This window comes from Mustela lutreola, chromosome X, assembly GCF_030435805.1.
Source record: "Mustela lutreola isolate mMusLut2 chromosome X, mMusLut2.pri, whole genome shotgun sequence".
In the NCBI taxonomy this organism is placed as follows: Eukaryota; Metazoa; Chordata; class Mammalia; order Carnivora; family Mustelidae; genus Mustela; species Mustela lutreola.
The window spans coordinates 35,375,750-35,401,377 of record NC_081308.1 but is presented as its reverse complement, the minus strand read 5'-3'; the positions used below and the strand labels follow the sequence as shown (position 1 = coordinate 35,401,377).

Sequence of the window (25,628 nt, the reverse complement as noted above, 5' to 3'; positions counted from 1 at the left end):
GCCCGGGCCCCGGAGAGTGGCAGCTGGGTGCCCTCGGCGGGGCCCGAGCCGAAGCCGCCCGCTGGGCCTGTTCGTTGGCCGCCGCCTGTGCTCGCGGCCCGGGGCTCGGCGAGCTCTCCGCTTTCCCGGCCAGGGCCGAGAAGCGGGGGTCGCCGAGGCGGCAAAGGGGTGCAGGCCTAGTCGACCGCTCGCGCCGGGTTTTTGTTTTGTTTTGAAGCTGGGCGTGGGGGAGGGGCAGCACCTTGTCAATGAGAAATTTCCTGTTCGCAAGACTCCGCTTGCAGAGTTTCTGTCCTGCCCTTGAACTGACAAGTGGATCTCGGCAGCGTTGGCCCCCGAGCCTGTCCAGCTGCGCCGGGCGCGCGCGGGGGGTGGGGGCGGGGGCACCTTCGCTGCGGCGCCCAGGCCCCGGGAGCCCGGCAGAACGGGGCCGCCGCCTGCCCTCCCGCTTCCCGGGCGCACCCGTGAGTGCCTAGCCGAGCGGTGACTAATCTGCGGCTCCCGGCCTCTTGGCGCGCAGCCCGGGCTCGCCTCCCGCCCCCTCGTCCCGCCCTCCCCCCGCTCCGCCGTCCTCGCGGCCCCGCCGCGCCGAGCTCCTCCAGGAGGATCGCGCGGGCCAGCGCCGCCGCCGCCGCCGCCGCCTCCGCCGCCGCCACTGCGTTCCCGAGAGTGTGGGAAGCGGGTCGAGGCAGGGGGCTCCCAGCCATCTCTCCAGTCGGCCTTTTTCGACCCAAGCCCGAGTGTGCGTGTGTTTCCTTCCCCGTAAGCACTTTGATCAGCGTTTCCTCAGCGCCGCTGAGGAGCCAGGGCGAATCCGAGCTTTTAACCCCCTGCGCGCCGCCCCACTGTGGGCTCCGTGGGGACGGCGCCGCGGGGAGGCTGGTCGGCACGGAGGCGATCAGTTTGGTTTGGCAAGCGCGAGTATGGAGGAGCCCAACAGAAGCTGAGGAGCTTGCCCAAGCGCGGGCAGGCTCTCCTGGGGAGAGCAGGCCGCGAGGCCCCGGGCGCCTCGTTAATGTTCAAGCCCGCCCCGGGGCCGCACAGTAACCCGACCTGCCCGGCGAGGCAAGGTGCGGGCGTGAGAGTCCCGGCAGGCGGAGGCTTCTGGAGGGAATCAAGACGCCCCGGGGGGGAGGGGACCCGCCTCCACGCACCCTGGCCGCTGGCGCGTGGACGGCTCCCAACCCGGGGCGGGGGACCTTGCCCCGCGCCCTCGGCTCTGGCCGCTGCTCCCTCCCTCCGCTGGTCAGGCCTCGCCCGGGAGTTAATGATTGATTTACTGGCTCCGCGCGGCCGGCGCCCTCCCAGCTATTTGTCCAAGCTGAGGAGTTGCTGGCGAGGAGCGCAGAGGCCGGGAGAGCGGGGGTCGCCGGGGATGGGAAGCCGCGTTGCCGACGGGAAGAGCGGCCACTTGATTAGCCTCTACTGAGCGGCTCTCCCCGTGTCCCGGGCGAGCCCGCTGGAGGCCCGGGCCAGGCGAAGGGAGCATTGGGAAGCGCCACACGTAAACGGGTTGGCAGCTGGTGATTAGGCCGCCCGGTTTTATGAGTCATAATGGGCCGCCCGCCTGGCCCTCAACCTGCTCGCTGTGGACTCGGCGCGCTGGGGTCCAGGCGGTGGACCTTTCTGGGCCGCGCATTGGGGGGATGATGCTCTGGGGGTCCACGGCCGCGGAAGGCGTTGCGCAGGATTTCCTCTCATTTCTCGCAGAAAGCAACACAAACACCCTAAATCAAACCGCTCCGACAACCGAGGGCTCCACACAGACACATCAATAAGGATTTCGCCTCCCGCGTTCGAACGCACTGAAACACTTGTCCTATTTTTATGCAAATGACACCACACAAATAGATCTCGCAGGCCCGGGAGTGGGGCGAGAGGAGGAGGGGCGCCGCCGCCCCAGCCTGGGGGCTGTGAAAGGGGAGGGAGTCCCAAGCCCGCACCCTGGGGCCCGCGCCGGCTCGGGCGCAGGGGTCTGGTACTGGCCAGGCGGCCCGCCCCGCGCGCGGTGGCTCCCTGCCAGCGCCGCCAAGTCGGCCGCGTCCCCAGGCTGCCTGCAGAGGCGGATTAGGGAAGGAGCGAAGCGAGCCTGTGACTAATCGCGGGGCCTCGGACCGGAGCACCAAGGCCATGTGCGACTGACAGGATCGACACTAGCAGAGGACACGGCGACGCCTCGCTTAATTGCAGGCTTAAAAAACTGCCGCCTGAGCAGATCCGGTGCGGAGAGCCAAGGCGTGCGCGCTGGGCTGGGGAGCGCGCCGGGGGGAGGGGTGGGACGGGGCGGGGACGGGACCTGCTCTTTTGCCCAGGGGTGGGAGGTCTGGCATTTCCTGGATCCAGGGATCTGGCCCTGCCGTCCACCACTCTGCAGGGTCGTCCCACCCTTCGTGCGGCTGTGTAGCTGAGTTGGCCAGTAGAGTACGTTCCAGCTCCCAGGCCTAGGTTTCTGACCCTTTGACCCGTGGAGCCCCCGTTCCCCCTCCTTCTCGCCCTAGATCCTATAAAGGAGGCTGTACGGTTGGGAGTGAGAGATCCCAACAAACCCTTAATAGAAAAGCCACACACACAAACCACTTTCTTCTCTTCCCTCCCCTTCCTCTCCGCCGGTTGATACAAAGCCTCGAATGACCAAAGGGAGGGAGAGGCCCATCAGGGCTGCAAGGATCGAGGTTACCGAGTGCCCCAAAACTCGGGGCTCGCAGACACGCACCCTAGGCTCTTCACTCCTGGTCACCGTGCCTCTGGCCCAGACCTCCTTCCTGGAGCGCTGAGGCCTCTCAGGGGAGAAGGGGGAAGCGTCGGCAGACCGGCTGGCCTGTGTCTGTGAGGGGAGGGGGGAGGGAGGGAAAGGCGGGGTGGCGGGGAACCCAGCGAGAGAAGTTTCCACCACGCTCTGGTCGGCTTCTGCCAAAATCCCCGGGCCCCTCCCCGCCCGCACCGCCTTCCGTTGCCACCACAAGTTTGGTTTAACGAGAGCTCGGGACAAAAGCAAACGTTTTCTATAGACCCGGAAAACAAAGGGGAAAGAGACGCGCGGGGCCGCCGAGAAGCCGCTGCTAGCGTAATGGTGTCGGGCCGACAGCAGAGCATTAGAACTGCAAAAGCCGCGCGGGCGGGAGGAAGTGCGAGGCGGGAGGCGGGAGCGCGGGGAGGGCGGGCGGGGGAGGGGCGCTGCGCCATGTTTCCGTGTCACCCGCCGAGTCGCCGGCGCTGGACTCGGCCGCCGGCTCCCGCCTGCCTCCGTAACAGCAGAAAGCGTGCGATTAGCAGCCAGACAGGCGGGGACTCCGGGCCCGCGGGGCCGCCGCACACGCCGCCCGCGGCCCGGGCCTGCGCCCCCCCGCCCGCCGGGTAATCATCCTCCTCGCTGCAGCGCTGTGTGCACTCTCATTAGAGCAAGGAGGCTTTTCTCTGCGCACTCGCTCGGCCCCCGCTGGCAAAACAACGCCTTCCCGGGCCGGGCCCAGGGCCAGGAGCGCCAGGGAGGGCGGAACGGGGGAGGGGGGGCGGTGAGGCAGGGCAAGCAGCGCAGGTCATCTCGGCTGCCCGATCTTCTCCGGGCACGGAGAAGATGCGGAAGGTCTATCCGCCCTCCCCACGCTGAGTGGCAAAGTCCGAACCCCATACCAGCCCCTTCGGGGGAGGGGAAGGAGGTGCGGGTGCCGCCATGACCTACTCTCGTCCCTCGCCGGAGGCTAGAGTCGGGGCCGAGGGGAGATGAGTGTGTCTGGTTTGGAGAGCGGGGGCGGACACCGGGAAGGCTCCCAAAACAGGTTTTGCCCCATCTGCCTTGCGAACGACCTCTTAAGGACAGAAGTCGGATCCCAGGGGTGGTGGCCCTTCGATCCCCCGGAGACCCGAACCCCCAGGCTTCGAGCGTGATCGCATAGAAGGGATGGGAGATGGGGGCGGCCGAGACGCGGCTGCGCCTGGCCCAGAGCTTCGGAGCCCCGTGCTCTCCTCCGCGATCTCTGCACACAACAGTAGGCAGCCTCTCTCGGCACCACGCGCCCAGCTGCAGGGCCCCGGGAGCAGGTGTTCCTGCCCGGTCAGAGTGGCGGCTCCGAGCCCCTCCCGTCCCAGCTGCGGGGCTGGGATTGGGGGCGGGGTGCGGGGGGTCTTATGGCGGTCACCGAAGGAGGTCTCCCTGGACCGCGAGAAGGGTCCTCCGGGCTTAATTGGGGACGCCCCGGGGCGAGAGCGGCCGCCCGGGGCAGGAGGGATGGAGGGTGACGCGCGGCCATCCCTCGTCTGGAACAACCCTGGGGGCCAGCAGAGGCCGCTCCGGGCGGCGCGAGGGCTTCCGGTCCCGGTGACTGCGGCGGCGGCGGCGGCGGCGGCGGCGGCGGCGGGGCGGCTGGGAAGTTCCCGGGGCGGCCGCGAGGAGCACCCTCCCCTGGCTGCTGCCTCCGCGCAGCTTTCGGAGCAGCGCCCTAGGAGCTTCTCGGCGTCCGGCAGCGCCGCTCTCGGCTGGAGCGGGGACGGGGGCTGCGGGGTGGTCCCGGCCCAGCCCCCCAGCGCGGAGGAGGAGGCGGGGGCCGGAGACCCCGCGGGAGCTGCGGCGCGCCTCCCTGCCCCCTCTTCTCGCCGCCGCGGCGGCCGCTGATATGGCGGGCACGTGAAGCGCAGCTCGGCGCCTCGGCGTCAGCCAGGGAGCGGCCTGCCCCGGCAGCTCGGCTTACTCGCCGGCCCAGGAACGCGGAACCGAGCCCGGCCGGGTCCCGCAGAGCCCGCGCCCCCGCCCCGCTCCCCGCTCGCTGCGGCCCCGCACCCCTCCCCGCCCGCGCCCGGCCTTGGGGCCGCGCCAGACGGCTCGCCCGAGGGGAACTCAGGCTGACTAATGGGACGCGTGTAGGCCTTACGTGAGGCCCGGCTGTCAGCGGATGCCCGCTCGCTCGGCGCCTACGCCGCGGCCAGGCTTTTCGGGGAAGGGCGAGAGGAGGGGTTTCCCCACTCGGCGGTTTCGGCTCCCCGGGGGACAATCCGGCCGCGGCTGGCCCCGGGCTGTGGGTCGCACAGCCTGGCCCGGAGGGGGCAGAGTCGGTGTGCGAGCCCGGGATGGAGGGCGAGGTGGTGGGAGCCTAGGAGCTCTGAGCCCGAGATGAGCACTGTGGCTCAGCCACTCGGCCGGGGGCGCCCGCCTTAATGTTTGCGATCTGGAGCCAGCTCCTGGGCTGGGGGTAGTTTACAGGCTGCCCTGAGAGCCTGGAGTTCAATACCGAAACCTCCCTAAACAAATACAAAGTCTTACGGAAACCCCTTCGTGAAATATTTGTGCGGGGGTGGGGGGGTGGGGAGGATTTTACGAAACTCCCCGAGAGTCCGGTTCGTCTGAGAGTTCTCGGGTTCTGGTGTGCATGATATGATAACCTTTTCCTTCCTTGATGGGGGACTGCAAAACCCAGCAGAGTGTCTTATCATTTCGCATTAACAACCACTTCGTGTCGACATAGGTCTATGGGCCTCCCAAATACACGAACTACCTGTTTAGCTTCAACACGCGAGCGCGATGGAGAAACACAACGCTGGTCAGTAACTAAGAGCAGAAAGCCGGGCTGCGAGCTTGAGGTCGGACGCAGAATAAACCCTCATCACGTATCCCTGGTTTTATTCAGCCTAATTACACTAGTAATCCTGCCTACCCCTCCACGAGAAAGCCTGAAACCCTGCAGTCGAGGTGCGACTTTTCCTGAGGAGCCCCGCGGTTGGGGAAGGGTTTGCTGGTGTAGAGGAGGTGGGTTTTAAATGTCACTTCCAAATGAAAATGCTTTCCTTCGGCCTCTCTCTCTCTTTCTTTCTTTCCTTTTTTTTTTTTTTTTTTTTTTTTGATGCAGTTTTCGAAAGCATTTTTTCGAGATAAGAAGTGACCGATCAAAATCGCTGAGGGGAGGTTGTAAGCAGCCGCTTTGCCCCAGCTTAGCGTTATCTTATCTTTCACACTTGCATGGCGGAAAAAAAATTGGCTTATCTTTATCCCCACCCCCTTCTCGCCTTAATTGCTAAAAAACACTGGTGTGTTAAATGGGGAGGAAGGAGGTCTCCGGATTGTCAGTGGAAAAGCAAGATTCAAATTGTGGGTGCCTGGGGCGGGGGAGGGGGGAGAACAAGGATGGCAGGATTTTTATTCTTTCTTCCAGGCCTGTCTAGTACAACTAGAGGGTCCAGTCCAGAATGGAAGCCTTCGATGGCCAGATTAAAAAAAAAAAAAAAATTCTGGGGATGGCCTTGGGTGGTGTGGCTTTCCCTAGGCCCTGCTTTCTCGGTGCTACGTTTACCAGCCTTTCCTCCCCTTGTCTCAAAAGCTGGCGGTGGGTCTCGGGTTGAGGCCTCTCACTCTGCCTTCATTCCTCCTCCCCATACACATCCCCCTTTTGGGGAGGGGGATGCAAGACTGGGACGCATGGCCTGCTGGAAATCATTAAAATATATGCGAGTGTCTGCAAACACACACTTTTAAATCATGGCGTTTCCCCTCCACGCTGGTATATTTAAACTCCAGAGCGAGCTGGATCCCCTCCCTCTCTCTCAGTCGTTTGTCTGTGTCACCGACAGGCCGCTAATGGCCGGGCTTCCAGGCGCTGTGCATTATGCATTAGCCTCCTCCCTCCGCCGCACACAGAAGGTTCTGTCAGGCCTCGCAACACAAACCACCCAGCGCCCCCCTTCCCCCGCACTGACGGCCAGGGGCTGCGCGGCTGCTAACGCACTGGGCTCAGGGGATGAGGAGGGGCCCCTAGGGGCGAAGGCAGAGCAGAGTGGGCGGAGGGGGAATGGGAGCAGGTAAAAAGTGCCGTGGATCAGGCCGCGTGGAATCCCCTCCTGGCGCTGGCCCTGAGCTTTGCTCCGGCTGACCTTCCCCGAAGCCACCACCCGGGGCCACTCCCCTCCGCGCCGGACTTTTCGGGGGCCTTACAGGTTTCTAGAGACAAATCAGCGCCGCACTTCCCTAAGCCGGGCCCTATTCCCTTTCTCCCTGAGGGAGAGGCTGGTGGAGCCTTCCAGATCCCTCCAGTCCCCAGGTGATGCCCGCGAAGGGGCTGGGGCTCCGGGGGATGCATTTCCGCAGGGCTCCCCTGGGAGTGGAGGAGGGAAGCTGGATACAAAATGGCTGGGAAGGAAAGCCAGCCTGCTGGGTCCTCAACCAAGGAGTTGACAGTACTCCGCCCCCTTACCTCGCTGTTCCCACTCCCTGCCCCCCACCCCACTGACCCCGGCCGGGTCAAATAGGAGCCGGAGGCCCACTTGCTAAGTAAGCAGCTGGGGCGGCTTTTGGCGTCCGGGTTTATCTGCGGGAGCATCCACCCCGCGCCCCAGCTTTGAGGGCTCTTAAGCCAGGGCCAGATGGAGTTCAACACAAGGCCTCCTTGAAGCCTCCCGGTATTTATGCTCATTAGGCTGACACCTATCAACTCAGCGAACCCCTCAGTGTAAACCAAAGGGCAGCTCACTCAGGGGTGCCTGAGTTGGAGGACCCCAGAGCCTGCCACTAATAAAGCCCAGACCAGAAATTGCAAGAGGCATTTAGTTGGTGCTATCATGCTGGGCCTGCCTCTTGGACCCTCCTCCCTGAAACGCCCAATGACCCCTCAAAGGCTAGGCAGAAAGAACAGCCATCTTCAACCTGGGGACCCCTAAGTCTAGGAGACTTCTGCACGGAAAGCAGCTACCTTTAGATGTTTCCAGATGACTGAACTCCCCGGAACAAGGATGCCCTGTGCTTGGAGTGGGTGTGCTAGTGAATCTTCCGGGGCTGCTAGGTAAGCCCAGAGTTCTTTCACAAAGAATCAATGAAGACTGTTAGTATGTGTTGTTGAAAATAGTTACCGTTAAGAGGCTGCCTCATACCATATGAAGTGAAAATACATGATCTGTGATCACCCAGATCCCACCTATCACAATAATCAGCGGCATAAATGTGAGAACAGTCTCTGAAGAGCATAACCAGGGGCCTACAGAGCTTTAGATCCTATGCATAGGTTACAAATGAACTGTGCCCACAATGCTGGAACCCCAGGGTCCCCCAAATATCAGGTAAGGACCTCATCATGGGATGTGTGGTTTTTCCCCCAGACTTGGGCAGTGGTTGATGGTGTTGAAGGGGTCCTGGCAGGTCTTGCACAATCAGCCTGGGTCAAAAAGTCTGGCCAGGCTCCAGGCCTGCTCCCTGAGGCACCAACCTGCTTGCCTAGTTGCGGAGGTGGGGTAGAATCTGCACCAGAAGAGTGCCTGAGAGCCCGAGGTCGAACCATATATTCTAACCAGGACAGACTTTCCAAGGGGACAAGAGGCAGGTAGGAGAGGGTTAGCCCCGCGCCTCTCCTTTAGGATCTCGTTTCTTTCTCCACTGCCCATGCTGCCTCCCCTCCCTTGCGATCACTCACGGCCTCTCTCTGCCTCCTCCTCTGCTTTCATTGAAATCCTCCCGTTGCTGAGCGCTGGGTATAGCGGCCTGACCCCCAGGTCAGCTCCCAGGGGACTCCTAGGAGGGCAGGGGAAGAGGGAGCCCTGGAAGGCCACGGCTGCATTGCACTCTGCTGGCTCCAAGGTGTCCCCAGCACCTGGAGTCCCTTCCTGAATGGGGGACGCAGGATGGCACTGCCCTGTCTGAGCTTTCTCCTCCTCTACCCTGGAACAATTCCAACTACCCAGGCCAATAGGTGTAAACTCCCAACCCTTCCCTGCCTTAGAGCACCTCCGGAAAATCTCACATTTTAATTCCCAGTGAGTCACGAACCACCTTCCCCACATACACACTCGTGCCTCTTAGGACTCCCTTAATAAGATATTTTTAAAATCCCACGGAGTTGGAAAATGTATCCCTCAGAGATGGAAGAAAACCCTTTAATCCCACCAGCCCGCACGGGGATACCAGGGAGGCTCCGCTCCTTAAAAAAAGTCGGGGGGGGGGTTTGCGGGTGGTGAACGCTGCAAATTACGTCAAAGGCGAATTTACTGGCCTGTTTGTCTCCAGCATCAAATTTCTCCCACAGTCAGCCCTCCTCGCGGCCCCCTCGAATTTACAGCACCACAACCCCCCCCCCCAATTCATTTTAACTCTAGGACTTTTAAAGTTAGACAAACAGGCCCCTTTGTCAGCAGCCCCAGGAGGCCACAGGGTTCTGAGAGGCTGCAGGCTCCGCGTCTCGCTTAGTTCCTGGATTTTCCAAAAGTTCTGGACGGTTACATGCAACTCCGGGAAAAGCCTGTGCCTGGGGGGGAGAGTTGGGGAGGCATGGGAAGGGGAGAGAAGGTGGCCGGGCATGGTGCCAGGGTCTCTGCGGCGGCCTAACCGAGCTGGAAGAGCCTGGCACGGTTCCACACTCACCCAGGCCAGCTCTGCTCTCCTGCGTGGCCCACAGTGGCACGGCGGCCTCCTTGCCTGGAACCACGTTCAGAGACTTTCCCCACAAATACCCAACTTCAGCCTTCCCAGTTATTTTAGACTTGTTTTGAATAAAAGGAGTCGCTTCAAAAAGAAATGTTGCTACAACACACAACCAGAGGCCTTCTCTCCAGCTGTGTCTGTAACTCGCATGCGTTCAGTCTAATAACTTTTAATGTCTGGCCCTAAAATGTCTTTATAAAAAATAGCTTTACAGCATAATAGTCCAGGTGTCTTTCTGCTTGTTACCGGAGATTAAAAAAATGTGTGGGTTAGCTTTCAGAGACATCCACCTCCAGAAAGACCGGGAAGAAAAAGGCGTGCATGCCATTATGCAGGCACGGGTCCTGGAAGTGGTGGCGGCCCAGCAGGGCTGGGCACTGTTCTCAGGGGGCACTTGCCCGCCTGTCTTTTACATCAGTTGTTATAAGCAGCTCTGGAGCATGAAGATTTAATTCGGCCCGAAGTTTCGGGTTTCAAACGGTAGAGATGTTTCACTTCTGCTTTGAAAGGGGCTCTTTTTATAACTATGTACTGAGAACTAAAACAGAATAAATAACATCGCACCTAACACCAGTCCCGCAGTCAGTATTAAGTCTAATTTTTGAAAGGGCTCTGCTAGCTAGAGCTGATTTTGGCCTTGACCTTGACTTCGTAATCAACTTGAGATGCTTTTGATTATTTTTGGCATGGAGACACTCCAGGATATTTTAAAACTTTCCGTGTGGATTTACAAGCTACCTCCATTTCGGATTGATGTTCTCATCGAGCCTGCACCATCTTGTCCTTAGGCAGAAAGAGACTTCCCCCACCCTCAGCATAAAAAGACTCTAGCGAAGAGCCCCAGTAGGATCACCTTTTGCCGTGAGGTCCAGGCCCCCGGTCTGGGTGCGGCTAGGCCGGAACACCCCTCCCCCACTCCCACCCCTTCCCGCCAGCTTCACGAACTGGGGCTTCACGGCTCGCCCTAGAGGCTCTGCGCTCCAGGGAGGCCGGAACCTCGCCTCTCCGCCTCCCCCTCCCGTCCGCCGGCCCCCGCCCTCCCCCCGCGGCCAGCGCCGCGCGGGGTGCGCTGGAGAAGCTCAATACGTGTCAATTGAATTGAACTGCTGCGGGCGCAGGCTGTACGCCGCCGCCGAGCACCGATCAGCACGACGTTACCGAGTGGAAATTTATGGGGCGAACGGTGTAAGCCAAAAGTTGCTCCCTGCCAAGGAAAATAAAACGCGGGAGATAATCTCCCGAGGCCGGGGTGAGGGGCCAGGACGGAGCCTCCAACCATCAGAGGTGCAGACTACGAAAATATCCGTGAACGGGGGAGAAATTCTGGCGGATCTCCGCTCCCCTGCCGCCCCCACCCCCGCTTCCTTGTGCCCCACGGACTGCCTTCCCCACCTCACGCCCCCACCCCCGCCTCTCCAAACAATTCCCACACAATTGAAACGTCCGGGGAACTCGAGTGCGGAGTTCGGGCGAAACGGCCACCGGGGCCCGGCGCGGTGTTTCCAGGTAGCTCTGGACACCAGAATGGGCCAGGGCTCCTCTCGCAGGAAGGGGCGACCCAGGGCGAGGGTGGGCGCCGACGCGCACTCGCCGGGCTCTGCCGGGTCTCGGAGGGGACGCGCGAGCGGGAGAGCGCAGTGCTGGTGGCGAGAGGAGGCAGCGGTGGCTGCCGCTGGGGTTTGACAGCTTTGGCTGCGCGGAGTGCGAGGCGCTTTATGGTAATTGCGGTCCTCCACTGGCCTTCTGGGTAGCGAGGGGAGTCTCGGCGCGCGGCGGGGAGAGCCGCCCCCGTCGCCCCCCATCCCCTCCGCTCAGGATCAGCGGGCCGCCCTCGCCACCGCCGCCCGAGCGGGTCTCCAGCTCGCCCAGGACGCGCGCCCGGGCCGGGTGTGCGCAGCCAACTCGGTCCGAGCGGGGGAGGGGAGGGCAAGGGGCGAGGTGGGGAGCCACCCAAGTGGTCCCGGCTACGGACCCAGAAAGGCGAAACGCGCCCGGCCGGGAGTCGATGACGGCTGGGGAAACTCGGGCAAACCTTTCCTAGGGAATCACCCCTCCGCAACCCCACCGCCGAGGCGCCGCAACGGAGGGTGAGCGGAGGCTGGGGGAGCTCAAACTTGCGAGAGCTGGAGGCGGCGGCGGCGGGCGGGCGGCTGTCGCCCGAGCGCTGCGCCTGCGGGGGGAGGGGAGGCGGCTGCTGGGAGGGAGGGAGGGAGGGAGGGCGGGCGGAGGGAGGGGGAGGAGGAAGAGGAGGGAACGGAGGAGGGGGACGCGTTGGGATCGCGGCGTGCGGCGGCAGACGGAGCCCGGGCTCCCAGCGGCAAGGTGAGGTAGAGCTACGCTCCTCGCTGAACGCGGGCCGAGCTCGGCGGCTGCGGGGGAGACGCGCCGGAGCCCAGACCGCGACCGAGAGCGGGAGCGAGGCGGGCGGCGGCGGCGGCGGAGGGGGAGCCCGCGAGCCGCCGGGCGGGGAGCCCAAGCCGTGCTGTCGCCGCGCAGGGACGACTTGGCCAACACACTCACACACACACACACACACACACACACGCACTCGCACACTCACATACACCCAGCCCGAGCGGGCGCTCGCGGCGATCCGTCAACATGGCGCTGGGGCTCCTGCCCGAGCGCGGGCGGCAGCAGCGGCAGCGCGGGAGCTGCTGAGCCCGGCCGAGCCCGGCCCAGCCCCGGGAGCCCGGAGGATCGCGCGGGGCTGTCGCCACCTGCCCGGAGGCTTTGAGCCCGCCCCGCCCCGCCCCCACCCGGCCCAGAGCCCACCCCTCGGCGGGGCCGACCCCGAGGGCAGCCGGCTGGCAGCAGACGGCGCAGGAGACGAGCGAGCGCGGCACCGCGAGCGGGCTGCGGGCAGCCGGGGACGGCAAACTTTGCTGCTCGCCGCGCTTCCCCGGCCCGGCTCCTTCTCCGCTAGCTAACGTCGCCACCCCACTTTCCTTCAGCCCCGCACACCTCTCCCCACCCAGCCATCCGCCCCTCGCTCCTCGCCGCCTCGACTCTGCTCGCGGAGGAGGTGGGGGGGGGGGGAGGAAAACTTCAAAGCGCCAGATCGCAGGCTCCCTGCCTACTCCCCGGCCGGGGATTTCAGGTCAGTGCTCGGAACACCTTTCCCCGGGGAGGCAGGCAGCGCGAGCGGCGGGCGGGCGGGCGCGCCGCGAGCTGCAGTCGGTCCCCTCCCTTGGGGCCCCCGCCCGCAGCGGGTCGCTCCTCCGATTCTCTCGCGTACCCCGTGGAGCTCGAAGCTTTCGCTTCGCGCGTCCCTTCGGCTGCTTGGCTCGGTTTCGTTTTATCTCCTAAATGTAAGTTATTAAAAATGCAGCCACCCTAAGCGGCCCCGCGTGGGCCCCGGGGAGGGAGGGGCGCGGCGAGGGGGCCTGCCGCCTCCCCGGGGGCCGGGAGGAGAGCAGGGAGTTCGCGGAGTGGAAGTTTGCAGCCCGTGTGTGTCTGTGCGCGGGAGCGCGGTCGCCGCTGAGCGCCGCGAGTCGGGCGCAGGAGGGGGGGGTGCTGGGCTGGAAGCTGGGAAGCTAGGTTCGGCGTTAGCTCGCGAGCAGGAAGGGGAGGGCGGCGGGTTCCCGTCTGCTTTCTTTTTCGACTCGGGAAAGAACTGTAAAAACCCCCAGCCGCCGCCGCCGCCTGGTCTCGCCTCTCCAGGGGCCGGTCGTTCCTCCTAGTGGAACGACGGCGTGTGCGTGCGCGAGGGTGTGTGGCGGGCGCCCCGGGCCGAGCCGAGCTCGACCTGCTGCCGCCGCCGCCGCTGCGCAGCTCAGGAGGGGAGTCCCAGGTTTTTCCTTGGCTCGCCCCAAAGCTCGAATCACGTGGATTAAAAAAAGGGGGGGGTAGAAACTACTAGGAAATCGAGCCGAGCGAGGGGTTCCGACTCGTCCCGCCCGCCCGCCAGGTCAGACGCTTTGTTTTTTAAATGTTCTTGTGAAATTACAATCCGCGACTCCCTCCCACTCCCACGCTCTCCCCGATGTTGCGGGGTAGGTTTTAAGTTGGGAGCCCGGGGCGGGGGGGCCAGAGAGGTTGGGGATAGAATGTACGGGGGCGGCGGCGGGAAGGGAGGGCGCGGACGGCTGGTGGGGGGGCGCGAGAGACCGGGGCCCTCCACTGGGCAGCGGGGAGTCTGGTGGGGAAGCTGTTTGGGCGTGTGCGTGTCTGCGGCCGGAGGAAGTTGGTCCCACTCGGAGGGCGTGCGGCGCAGAGGCTAAAGGCGAAGAGGAACTTGCGCACCCGGGCGCGATCCTCGGCCGAGGCGGGGAGGGCGAGGCGCCGCCGCGCCGCGGGGCCCGCGCTCGGAGCAGGCTGGCCGCCGCGCCGCAGAGCCTCCGCCAACTCGGGGGCTCAGGGCGGCGGCGACGTACGCCTGCTGTTTACCAAGCAAGCCCTGGGGCGCTGTGTGCGGAGTAGGGCGGCTCGAGGCACGCGTGGTCCCGGCGGGCTTCCCGCCGTTCGCACTTTCGAGTGGGCACTTCCCCGGGTCCCCGAGACGGCGGAGTCTGGCCGCGTGTAGGCCGAGGCCGGGCGAGGCTTAATTTGCTGTTAATGAATCTTTTCCAGAAGTCCGCGATCTCCAGCTAGAGGCTGTGAGTGCCTGCGCGCGAGGGCGCGCGCCGCCGGCGTCTGAAGGGTGGGGGTTGGGGGAATTGAAGAGCGAAGGAAGGGGGAGGGTTATGTGTATTTAAAAACAAACCTTAAAAAGAAACCAGCGCGCTTCAAATAGGTATTCTCACAGCCTCTCTGTGTCTAGACCAGACAGCTCAGGGTTTTAGCTGTTTTTTTCTTTTCTTTTCTTTTCTGTTTCTTTCTTTCTTTTTTCTTTTTCTTTCTTTCTTTTTTTTTTTTTTTAAAGAAGGCGAGAGGAGGGGTAGTGGTATTCGGTGCTAGGGGTAGCCTCTTGTCGAAAAATCCTGAAAAATGGCCTAGAAGTGAAAACAGGGAGGAAATGGCCCACCCCAGAAGGTAGTGGGTGGCGAACGCAGACAGAGTTGGGTATTTCTAGCCATCTGACACTTCCTGTGGCACTGGAAACGGACACCGCGGGCCGAAATCAATCCTTACGAGGTGTTGGATTCGGTTTTGCCAGCGGAATTGCTTGTGTGGAAGGCATTTTAATTGTCGGCCTCGGAGACTTCTTCTGTACGTGGGCACTTGGAGAATACGTTTGTTTCTCGACCCTTCCCACTCCTATCCCGACCTGTTATCTGGTCTGGGCTTTGCAGTGTCGGTTTGCGTGTTTATTTTGGGCACGATTTCACCGCGTGGAGGGACTGGGGGCTGGGGGGGGGCGGTGGAGGAGATGGCGGTGATTAATGTGCCGTCCAGCTTTAACGTGAAGCTGGCCTTAAGTGTGCGGGTATCCGCCGCCCCTCGCCGGGATTGCCTGGGGTAGTGAGGGGAGCGCGCGGGGTTCGGGCGCCAGGCGCTCGGCAGGCAAGTCGGGGCTGGGGCTCGCACGGCCCCTGCGCTGTCCTTTGAGGCGCTGTCACCAGTAGGTGACTGAGAGTTAATTAGGAAGTGTTCTCCGGATCAATGGGCCGCACAGCTCATTAGCGATTCTCCCCAGCCCTTTGCAGGGCCGGCCGGGCCTCTGCCTCCCACACAGGCCGGGGCCCCGCGGCCCGGGCTTCGGAGAGCGCGGCTGGGAAGTGGGGAGGGACCGGCAGCGAGGGGCGGCGGAGAGGCTAGTGTAACTTCTCCCGGCTGCGCGCTGCGTGCGGCGCCGCGAGGCCCGCGCAGCCCGCTCTTTCTTCCTGCTCTTGGTCTCCTCGACTGTGTCTTTAACTCGCTCCTGCTCGCGTCGCAGCCTGGCTGCTCCTCCCCGCCTCCCTCGCCTATCTCTTGTTCTCTAAGCACGACGCCTGTGCTCCCCGCCCAGTTTGGGATTAGACAAGATAAAAATAGGACTGCCCAGCGCGCAGAGCTGTGACTGCCCCAGCAGCCGGGCTGGCGGGAGCGCCGGGGGCCGGGGCCAGGGCCGGCAAGATCCCGTGGTGCGCTCGGGGCGGCCCGCGCCCGGAGGCTCCCACCCCCGACCCCGCAGGCGCGGTCACGCTCCCCGGGCTCTGTCCGCTGGGTACCGTGCGAGCAGGGGGACCTGGGCAGGGTCTCCGCGCTCTCGCGGGTGTTGTTGGTGTGCCTGTGATAGATCGGTCTAGACAGGCATGCAGGCTCCCTCCCGGCTGAAGGACGGGAAGGGGGGGGCGGGCCGCGGAGGCGGCGGCAGACTCCCGTGAGCAGCGAGTGAGCGAGCAAGCCTGCGGGCCCAGCGAGCAGGGTGGAGGGAAGGCTGTGAGGATTTCTCTTAACCCTTTAAAGGCAGTGGGGGAGTGTGATGGGGGGTGGGGGGCAAAGTTCGTGGTAGAAATTCCTGGAGGCAGAGTACACCCCCCTCCCGGAGGGGGCGGGGCGGTAGTCTGGGCCTAGGGTTTTCCTTTCTCTTCTGTGCTTGCACGCTCACATCCTGGTGCATTGGACTCGATTCTTCGACAAACCAAACGCAGCTGCTAGATGATCTAGTTCGATCCAGGACTTCTCAACGGGAGAGGCGTGAACACACAGAGTGGGCACCCCTCACTTAAGGAACTGAGTTTGGGAGATGTAGAGCTAGACCTCCCAGAGAGAATTAGTGCAGATGATCTAGTAATGGGAAGGTCGGCTCAGAACCGTAGTGGGGTGGGGCTTCTGACCAAGACTGCTGCAAAGGGAAGAATTGAGGCTGAAATGCCAGGCCAGTGGGTCCAGGTATGCGTTGGAGACAGCCAAGAAGTCCTTGAGTTGTCTGCATAAATAGATGCACTTTTAACCATGAACTTGTGGGGAGTTCGAATCAGGTATGTGCAAGGAGACGACCTCTAAACAGGAGTTGGGTAGGGATGTGTATGCACAGTCGTGGTGTCAGCCTTGGACGGGTCTAGAAATTTAAACTCAACTTTACAGACAGTGATCTAGTTATTTCTTAGAGGTCGAAATTGGTGGGGGTTACCCTATATATAAATAAATAATTAGTTAACACACCTGCCTCCTTCCTCATCCTCTTTCAGGGTTTGTGGTCCAGGGGATCCTCTAGTTATATTTAAACTGCAAACCCATGTTGGTCTAGCCTGGGAACGGGCCACACATTACTGGCAAAGCAAGAATGTAAGTAGTGGGGAGGTGTAGGCGCTAGACAGGAATGTTCAGATTAAGATGTGGGCCCAGATGACATGTGCTGAGACAAATCAAGACACTTGGGCTCCGATGCCCACATGGAACAAGAGATACAGAAGAGATAAAGAACTGGCCAAGAAGAATGTAAACACGGGTATGCAAATATGGGGATCTATAGTGATATTCTAAGAGAAAATCCCAGACTTTGTTGAGCTAGAAACTGGGGCAGAATTCTGTAAGTGCGTTCCAGAGACAAAAGCCCATTTAAAGGTGTGAAGAGGGTCACTTGGAAACACAAAAAGCATTCATATGCATACATCCATGCTTAGATACACAGGCTGAATGACAAAAACTCCTCCGTGGCGGAGGAAGACTTTCCTGCCGGGGCAGAACAGCGTGGGTGAGGAAGTGTGGGCTGCCCAACCACCTTCGTGCACTCCCTCGCAGGGAAAAAACTGTGTGGTAGGCTGGAGGTAAACTGAGGGCAAAGCGGCCTAGCTAAGGGTGGATGGCCCTTGCTCACTAACAGGACTTCTGGTTATAGTTTCTTCCCTTTCCGGGTAGGGAACAGGGCATGTGTGGAGCAGATAGGAGGATCTCTGAGAGATTTTGAGTTCTTGACCTTGAGTGGATGGATGGTAGAGGAAAAAGAGGAGTAGGTCGGTAGGAATAGATAAATGGGGGCCCTGCTCTGAAGTCCTGTTTGCTAATGTGGCTGTCAGCCTGGTGGATTGATAAAGATTGAACCGAAATAAGTGCGAAGTTCGGCCTCCGGCAGGAATAAAGAGGAGGTATGCTTTCATTTTGGTATGCTTTAATTTTTTTTTTTTCCTTTTCTGGAGGAGACCTTGCGGGGTAGGGTGGATTAGCAGGCGCCTGTGTGACCCCCAGACGCTCACGTAAACCAGGCCAGGGTTGGGTTTGCCCGCGGCGTCGACTTGCCGCGGTCCCTCTTTGTCTGAGCCCAGCCGGGAATTCCAGCTTTTATTGGGAAGACCGCACTCGGGTGGAGCCCGCGCCGGGTCGGGCGGGGCAGGGCTGGGCTGGGCGGGAGGCTCGCAGGCCGCTGTGCCGCCCCAACTCCGGGACGGTCCTCAGGAGCGCGAGGCAGCCCTGACAATGGCACCTCGGTGATTTCCTCGAGGGCGCCTGGCCCGGCGGAGCTAGCCAGGCGCGGTGGGGGCGGAGTCGGGTGGGAAACTCGAAGGTCCACTACAGCGGCCGAGCCCCACCCCTCCCTCCCGTGGGCCCCACCCCTCCCCCCGCCAGCCCGAGGCCGAAAGGAGCTCTGAAGGCCCTTTGTTAGGCCCCAGGGTCACACCCGTGCCCTGGGGGCCGCAGAGGGGCGGAGGGGCGGGAGAGCGGTGCTCTCGGCCAGAAAGGACCTTATCCTTGCTCCAAGGCCTCGGCCGCCCGCTCACAGGGTTCGGGTAGGGGAGGCCCAGGCCCAGGCCCGCCCTAGCTGCTTTGCGGGTGTGTATGGCCCTCAGGATTCCGTCTGTTTGCAGAGCAGGCTGTGCTGCTGGGGCCTAGGTGGCAGCGGCGGCGGGGTTGAGAAGCTGCTGGGGCAGGAGTGGACGACTTTCTCAGGCTGCCCCCGCTGGTAGCCCAGCCGTCTTAGGCGTGAGTACTTGGCCGGAGACTTCACGCGGCCACCGGCCCGGCCCGACGGCTTTTTGCTGATTGTCCCCAACGTGTTTCCCCTAGAAGGAATATCTGACTTTGTGCTGGATGGGAATTAATGAACGATGCTTTTCCGCGATATTTCTGTAGAAGGCCCCCCTTTCCCATCCCAAGCTCATCTGTGCCTGTCCCCAGTCGAGGAGGTCTTCACTTGGTTATTTTTTTGAGCCATGTCTCCCCGAGCCAACCATCCCCTCCCCGCTCCCCCCCCAGCACCCACGGGCTCAGCTCCCCTTGATTAGACTAGCGGGGGAAGTCCGCTGGAAGATCCTGACAGCATAAAATATAATTTGTGATCTAAAAGACAGTTTCCAGTATAATCTCATTATGCACCACAGACTCCCGGTGTTATTTTGTGGAAGGCGGACAATGATCAATTTACATTGACCCGGGGCTGGGCGAGCTTTTAGATGGTAATTGCCATATTGATTTGCATGCAAAAAGGAGACCTGCTAAAATTAAAGACCGGAAGCTAAATTAAACTAAATTTATTGTCTAGGTGCAAACCAGAGAAACTACTGGGGGAGGGGGTGAGTCAGGTCGGGGTGCCAGAGGCAGAGCAGGTGAAAGTCCCAGAGAGCTTCCAGAGGTCACGGATTGGGGAGCGATCTTTGCCCTTGTGATTTCATAATGTGAGGAGGGGGACTTGTTTAGGGTAGGGGGACCCAGCAGGAAAAAGTTATAAACAGGCACCGTCGTATTGAAGGCACTGGGGTCTTTTAATGCTAATAGTAACTGGCGAGGGGAGGAGAGGTTTATAGGGTTATAGGGGTCTTCCTGCACCATTTCCGGCAAGCCCCTATTTCTATTGTTCTGTCAGAGCGCTCGCAATCGTGCCAGGGACACCCAAAACTCTTGCAACTAAAGAGGTTTTTTTTTTAAAGAAGAAGCAGCAGCAGCAGCAGCCCACGGCCCTTCCCGCCCCACTCCCTCCCCTCCCCCCTGCGTAAGTTCTGTCGGAGAGCGTGCGAGTGTGGGGCGCACTGCACGCGCGCCGCTGCCAGGCCGGGACGGTTGGCGGCTTCGGGAGTTCCTCCCCGGTCGCGGCAGCCCCAGGCTCGGCCGGACGCCGATCGTTTTGGGAAGCCGCCCGCTCCAGGTGACTCCAGGTAGCTCAAGGTGTGTGTGTCGGGGGTCTTCCGGGGCCGCTGTGTCGCGGAGCCGTGGCGGGGGTCACCTCCCTGGAGGTTTGGAAGGGCCTGCTTCGAGCTGGGGGCGGGGAGGGGGGCGGAGGCTGGAAACCCTGCCCCCATCGCCAACGCCAGAAAGTTTAAGAGAGCGAGCTAGTGAGCGAGAGACAGAGCCACTGGCGGGGAGCCAGGGGCAGCCGGGCGGTCGGGGGCGTGTTTGGCTGGCTAGTGGGGTGAGGACCCGGCGCCGCCATCGCCTCGATTCCTCCAGCTACCGAGGCTCTTGCCCGCCTAGTCGCTCCGGGAGCCATTTCGCACATCCGGAGCCTTGGCCTCTTGGAGGAGCCACGGGGTCGAACCCGGGAAGCCCGCAGGGGCAGCCAACTGTCCGGTGCCCCTGCCCTTCCCAGAGATGGCCCTGTGGAGCTTGGGTCGTCGGGTGTGGAGAGTTCCCGGAGCATCTGAAAGCCTGGGGCAGATCTGGAAGTTGGGGATGGGGCCGGGTGGCGACGTTAGGCCCAGACCCCCGCTTCTGCGATACATTGGAGAAATGAAAGATAATCCCAGTTCCTCACTTGGCTCAGGGCTTGGCCTTTCGTGGGGTCCAGTAGGGCCTCGTATCTTAGGACCCACTTCCCTCTGAATTTCCTCCTCCCACCCCACTTTGGTCCCTGGGTTTTTTCCTAAAACCCTGGGAAAAGTAGGTGTAGGCACTCTTTCCAAAGGGCTTTTGCTCTATCCAGATAATTTGATTTATTGCCTTATGTGGCAAAACTAGGGTGGTGTGCCCAGCCCTAGTACCAGGAGTCAGCACTTTTTACAGAACCCTGAGAGGAGCCACCCACCTACCCTTGCCTGTTCTGGGGTCTTGGAAGTGGAGCTTTGTTGGAAGCCCTGACCTCACCTCACACCAGGGTATTTTTGGGTAGGGAGATGGGTAGGAAGTGTCAGAAATGGGGAAAAGACTACAAGGGGACTAAGAGCTGACTGGCTGTAGGGGAAACTGGGTTCTGGTCTCTTTGTGGACTGTTACATAGGTGTTCAGCGCTTCCCTCTTGCCCTGCCTTCGAATACAAGGGCTCAGGAAGCTTTCCGAAATTCGTGGGGATCTCCGATGGCACAATTAGACCAATAATTGGCTCCTCTCCGCAACTCCAGGACTGAGTTTGACCGTGGCCCATTTTTACTAGCTGTGTGACCTTGGGGGCAAGTTATTTATGGCCTCTGAGCCTCAGTAAGTTTCTTCATTTGTAAGACTGGGAATAATTATCCACCTTTAGGATCAAAGAAGACTACTTGGCACATAGTAGGCCCTGAGGATTTAGGGAGTGCTTTGAATGACTGGTGGTGTTCCTGGAGGTTGTGCCTGCATTCCCCGCTGCCTCGGACAGCCCCTGAGAACCAGCCTGGGGCTGGGGGGGGGGTGGGCACGCAGGACAGCAGGTTAAATTCGCCTGGGAGGCTTCTCCTCTGGTCTGCCTTCTTGGGCTGCTCTTTGTTTTGTAGCTCTTTGCGTTCTGCGCTCTAAAGGGTTCCATATGAAAGGGCTTGGAGTTTTTTTTCCCCTCCCCTAAGTGGGGTCATTATATGGTTAGGAATTGATTCCAGAACCGGGCACCTATCTAGGTGATCTCTGGCCAGCCTCCACGTTCTTGCAGGGCAAAGGGGAGCCAGTGGCCAGAGGGGAGAGACATGGTTGGAGGAGGTGAGGGGGGTGGCCTGCTGCGGAGGCCAGAGGTGCTGTGGTTTGTTTGATAGGGATTAAGCCCGGATGTTACGAGGTCTCAGTGTGGTTTTCAATAAAGTCTGCCAGGGATTGCTGCCATATATATGTGTGTGTGTGTGTGTGTGTGTGTACATATCGATATGTATTTTTAAAAATTACCAGCATGAGAAGAAAACCAGACCTGTATGGATCCAGGCCGGTAGTAAGCTACTGTGATCAGGTTTCCTCCTTGACTCCCAGAGGGGAAGTCAGCATTTGATTGAAGCTACACTTGGTTCTTGACTCTCAGGGGATGCCTGCTCTGAAACAGGAGCCCTCCCTCTCTCTTCTCCTCTCCCCCCCACCCTCCTCCTCCCTCTTTTTCCCTTCTTCCCCTAAAAGCCTTTGTGCTGAAAGAGCTTCAGTAGGCACGAATCCCTGGTCCCTCTCTAAAGAATGCCTTCCAGCCTTTGCTGACATTGTTTTGTGAACAGTGGGTTTTACCAGGCCAGCAGTTTTTCTCCCCCCCGCATCTTAGCTCACTATTTTAGAGGTAAGAGTATGGCCACGGTGCGCCTAACTGCGCTGATTTCCACACCGTAGAGCCGGAGGCCTTATCTGTAATCTGAAGACACCTTAACCTTTACCCTAGGTGCCCCCAGACAGGGTGAAGGTGGGGAGAGCCAGGACCCCCCGGGGTCATCATTGAGGGTATGTTTGTTTTTCTCGGGCAACGGAGGCAGAGGGTGGAGAAGGGGTCTGGTCAGAGAGGAGGGACGGGTCCGGCCTTGGGTCTGATTTAAAACTTGGTCTCACTGGAGCAGCTCTTAGGCACTCAACAGTTCTGTACAAATGCAAACTTGAAATAGCTCTAGGCCTACGTCATTTAGGACAGAATAAATGAAGTACAGAAATGTCCAAACTATGCAAATCTTGGAGTTGTCTGCCCTCCCATAAACACATGACAAGTGCCAAGGCATTTCCAGTCAAAACAGCCGTGGAACCAGCAGCCTCCGTCCTTTGTATTTATTATTTTATTAACAGCATTTTACACAGCAGTTAACAAGCACAGCCGTGCCCGCTTTGCGCCCCAGCTCGCTCTCGGCAGACTGGTGGGGGGAGGTGCTGGGTGGAGGGTGGTGGGGAGGGGTGGTCCCTAAAGGAGCCAGCTAGCTGGAGGAGTTTGTGCATTTGGGTAAGGGAAAAGTATAGCGTTTGGGGCTTTCTGCTGGTCCGAAGGAGAGGACAGCTCAAGTGAGCCTTTGGAGGAAGAGATCCTCTATCTCTTCCCGAGAGGGAAGTTGCACAGATGTGGTTATGTCTGGTCTCTGCCGGGATTCCAGAAGGTGAAACAGTATCTTTTCAGGATTCTCTCTGCCCATCAGTTACTGGAGATTTTCAAAGAGTAAGTGTTTGTCTGCTATCGTGAGTCTATATCCTGGTGGAAAGTTTATAACGAAAAGTAATGCCTTTCTTAAGTCATAAAATGAGCCTTGTATGATTATTTAATTAAAATCTATTTAAGGACCGATTAGGCGTGTAATTTGCGCTAATAATGACGATTATGGAAATGTTCGACTTAACCAAAAATCATAAAGGAGACATTTTGATCAGTGGGGCGGCCAGTAAGTACGCACAGAGTTGGACCATTTTTTCGAGGCGTCCGAAGGCCTGGGGCTGCAGGCGGCAGAAAGTGCAGAGCCGCCTGGCCTCTGCGACCTGGCTCAGGGAGCGGCTGGCCTCCCTGCCCTGACCCGGAGCCTGGCCGCGCCCTCCCTCCCGGGGCAACCTACGCTTTCTGAGCATAGAAAGCGACCCTGGGAGTCTGAACCACCTCCCTTCCAGCCGAGGGTGTGGGGGAGGGGTGCTTCTCCCCCAGCCACCAAGAGGGGCAAACTCTGGGAGAGGGCTGATAAACCAAACCGAAATCCTGGTGACATGGCTGTGCTCTTTCGCTTTTACAATCAGGGGCGACAAACTGCACGCTGCCTTGGCTAGCCTCGGCTGGAGCTGGAAGGGTGGGGGGGAAGGGGGGGTCCCCTTGTTCCGGAGAAACCTGCCAGCTGCTGGGCTTGGTGCGAAGGCAGTGGAGGCAGACACAATGCTGCTGTTGTTGGTTTGATCTCGAACTGTGGATTGTTAGTCTGGCTTTAACTATGCGGTAAGGGGGGAATGTGAAGGCTGTTTACAGCGAGTGCAAATAATGTGACAGCTGTTGGTGCATGAGCAGCATGCGGACTGCTGCAGAGGTGGCCGCTGCTTTCTGGCCACGGTATCCTCATCCTCTCATGAGGGAAAAAGTCAGCCACGCGGCTCACCGCCCCACACAACACCCCACCACCACGCGCCCCAACACCCACCTTGATGGCTCCCAGAATCAGTGTGGAGGTTCAGGTCGGTGTGTGGTGTGTCGTGCTTTAGGGGGATTGAACCGCGGGGTGGTGGGAGAGAGGGCCCACAGGGTCCCGAGTGTCCCTCTCCAGAGGGGTGTGGCCAGGATCGCTGGACCTTGGTCCTCAGGTGCCCGGAGGCCGGATTTTTAAGACTGGGGAGCATAACTTGCAGCCCTAAGGAAGTTTGTTGGAAACAATGTGTTATTAACTGAAGGCTTTCTGGAAGTTGCAGAGACGCTTTGGTGGCCCTCTTTTCCCCCTTGGAAATGGCCCTGCTAACTGAGACAAGTTAGAGAGACAGGTTGGCGCCACGTTCTGTGCACTCACCACTCTTTTCCTCGGGGCTGGAAACAATGTGCATAGATTCAGGACCCAGAAGGGGGTGTTTTGGGCGTGTGAGGGTGGAGAAAGGGGTGCATTTTGGCTTCTGATTACCCACACCCCTTAACCTTCCTTCGCAAGCCCTCCCACTTCCAAGAGCACATTGGCCTTCAGCTTCAGGACACAAAGGTGTGGCCCTGGGGTGTGCCCACAGCGCTTCCCACTCTGACTTGATCAGTTAGATGCCCACAGTCACGGGCTTCCTCTGAGCTCCCGGTGGCCCACTAAGTGCTGGGAGGAGGCTCCAGGGTGGGAGGGAGAGCAGTTGGTGGTGGCAGTCACCCCTTGTCCGCACCAGTTCTGGAGATGCAGAACTGGCTCAGGCAGGTGGGTTCAGGATGGCCAGAGACCCTGTTGGGCCTGCCTCTGAGGAGTCCTGGGGCCAAAGGGGTGTCAGAGTTGCTCCCCCCCACCCAAGGTGGGAGCCCGCACAGCCCTGCCCACCCCCAGGTTTTGGAGGATCATTTAGAGCTGATTGAATTCTGTAGCATGGCCTTTCTCTGTGACTGTTCCCCGGGTGTACGGCCTCCAAGGACAGCTGCAAATGGAGTTTGTTGCCCCCAGCCCCCCAGGTCTCCCCTCTCTGAATCCTAACGTGGACTTCTGCATCCCGTTGGGTTCCCCAGTGGGGAGCTGGGAGATGCTTCTGGAGTGATACATGAACTTCGGTGCCAGTTCTATAAATTGGTCTCTTTTTATGACGTGTGCCATTTTCTGTAGGAATGTTGCTTGCAAAACGAGTTTCGCCTTGGAGGAAAGGCGGAAAGATAAACAAGCCTGTAACGCCAAAACACTGGCAGTCTTTCCCTCCTTCCAGCTCTCTTAAAGCAGCCGGGCTGTATTTCCAGGATTAGACTCGTGCTTGTGAAGAGGGACTCTGGTTGGCTTTTTTTTTTTTTTTTTTCCCCAAGCAAATGCAAATTAGAGAAAAATAATTTTCTTTCAACGATATGCAATGTATTAGTCACTTGTTATCGTGCTCCGAGGCAGGCCTCATTTGCGCGTCTGCCAGCTCGCTCACATCTGCTCGGCGCTGTTCGGGGCATTTTAACCTTGGCGGTGTCGTGTCTAGTCCCACGGATCAAGGAGGAGTAATTAAGGTCTGAACAGCTACAGAAATTCACGGGCCCCCTTCTCTGCCGTCGTGGTTCCACAGCTTTGTTGGGGGGGGGGTGTTCCGAATCCCAAGATTGAGTAGCAGACATGGGGTTTCTTTTGTTCCTTGTCAAGAAAGTGGGAGCCCCCTCTTGTCCTCTAACCCTCATTCCCAGCCCTCCCAGAATTCACAGGCAGCGCACAGTCAGCCAGGGAACCCAGAGTGCGGATCACGGGCCGTGTGTGAGGCATCTTTTTAGCGTAAAAAGTTCCTTTGTGCCTCCCGGGTACTCCTGATAGCTGTTGTTAATATCTTCACACTATAGCTTGTCCCTTTGGTGGAGGAGGGGGGGCATGGAGTATGTTGTATTCCTGCAAGACCCTGGTGGAGATGGCAGTGCATGGACACCCCTTCTGGAGTTGGGATATGGATGGTTTATTCTGGATTTCCCCCAGGTTGTGCAGACTCCCAAGTGGCAACCCGACTCTCCTCTGGTGGGATTAGCCCAGAGGAGGTGTGCGGTTTTTTGGGGGGGGAGGTGAGAGTGATTAATCGCATTCCGCCCAGGTTTTCCTGTTCTGGGCTGCCTCCTGTTGAGGGACACCAGCTTCCAGATGGACCCTCTCTTGCCCACGTGGTGGTGTGGGGCACAACCCTGAAAGAAAGTGAAAGGAACAAAAACCCAAGGCGG

At 60.1% G+C, this 25,628-nt stretch overlaps 1 protein-coding gene across 14 annotated transcripts in view; it reads left to right on the top strand.

Moving 5' to 3' along the window:
* BCOR (BCL6 corepressor) overlaps positions 1–25,628 on the top strand; it is a 122,311-nt gene that overhangs the window by 59,348 nt on the left and 37,335 nt on the right. For 9 of the 14 annotated variants that reach the window (XM_059156579.1, XM_059156589.1, XM_059156591.1 and 6 more), the window contains exon 1: positions 11,717–12,488. The exons of 1 other annotated variant lie outside the window; for it this stretch is intronic. The gene's annotated coding sequence lies outside the window, so the exon portion shown is untranslated. 4 more of the 14 variants (XM_059156580.1, XM_059156584.1, XM_059156581.1 and 1 more) reach the window with 4 other exon arrangements.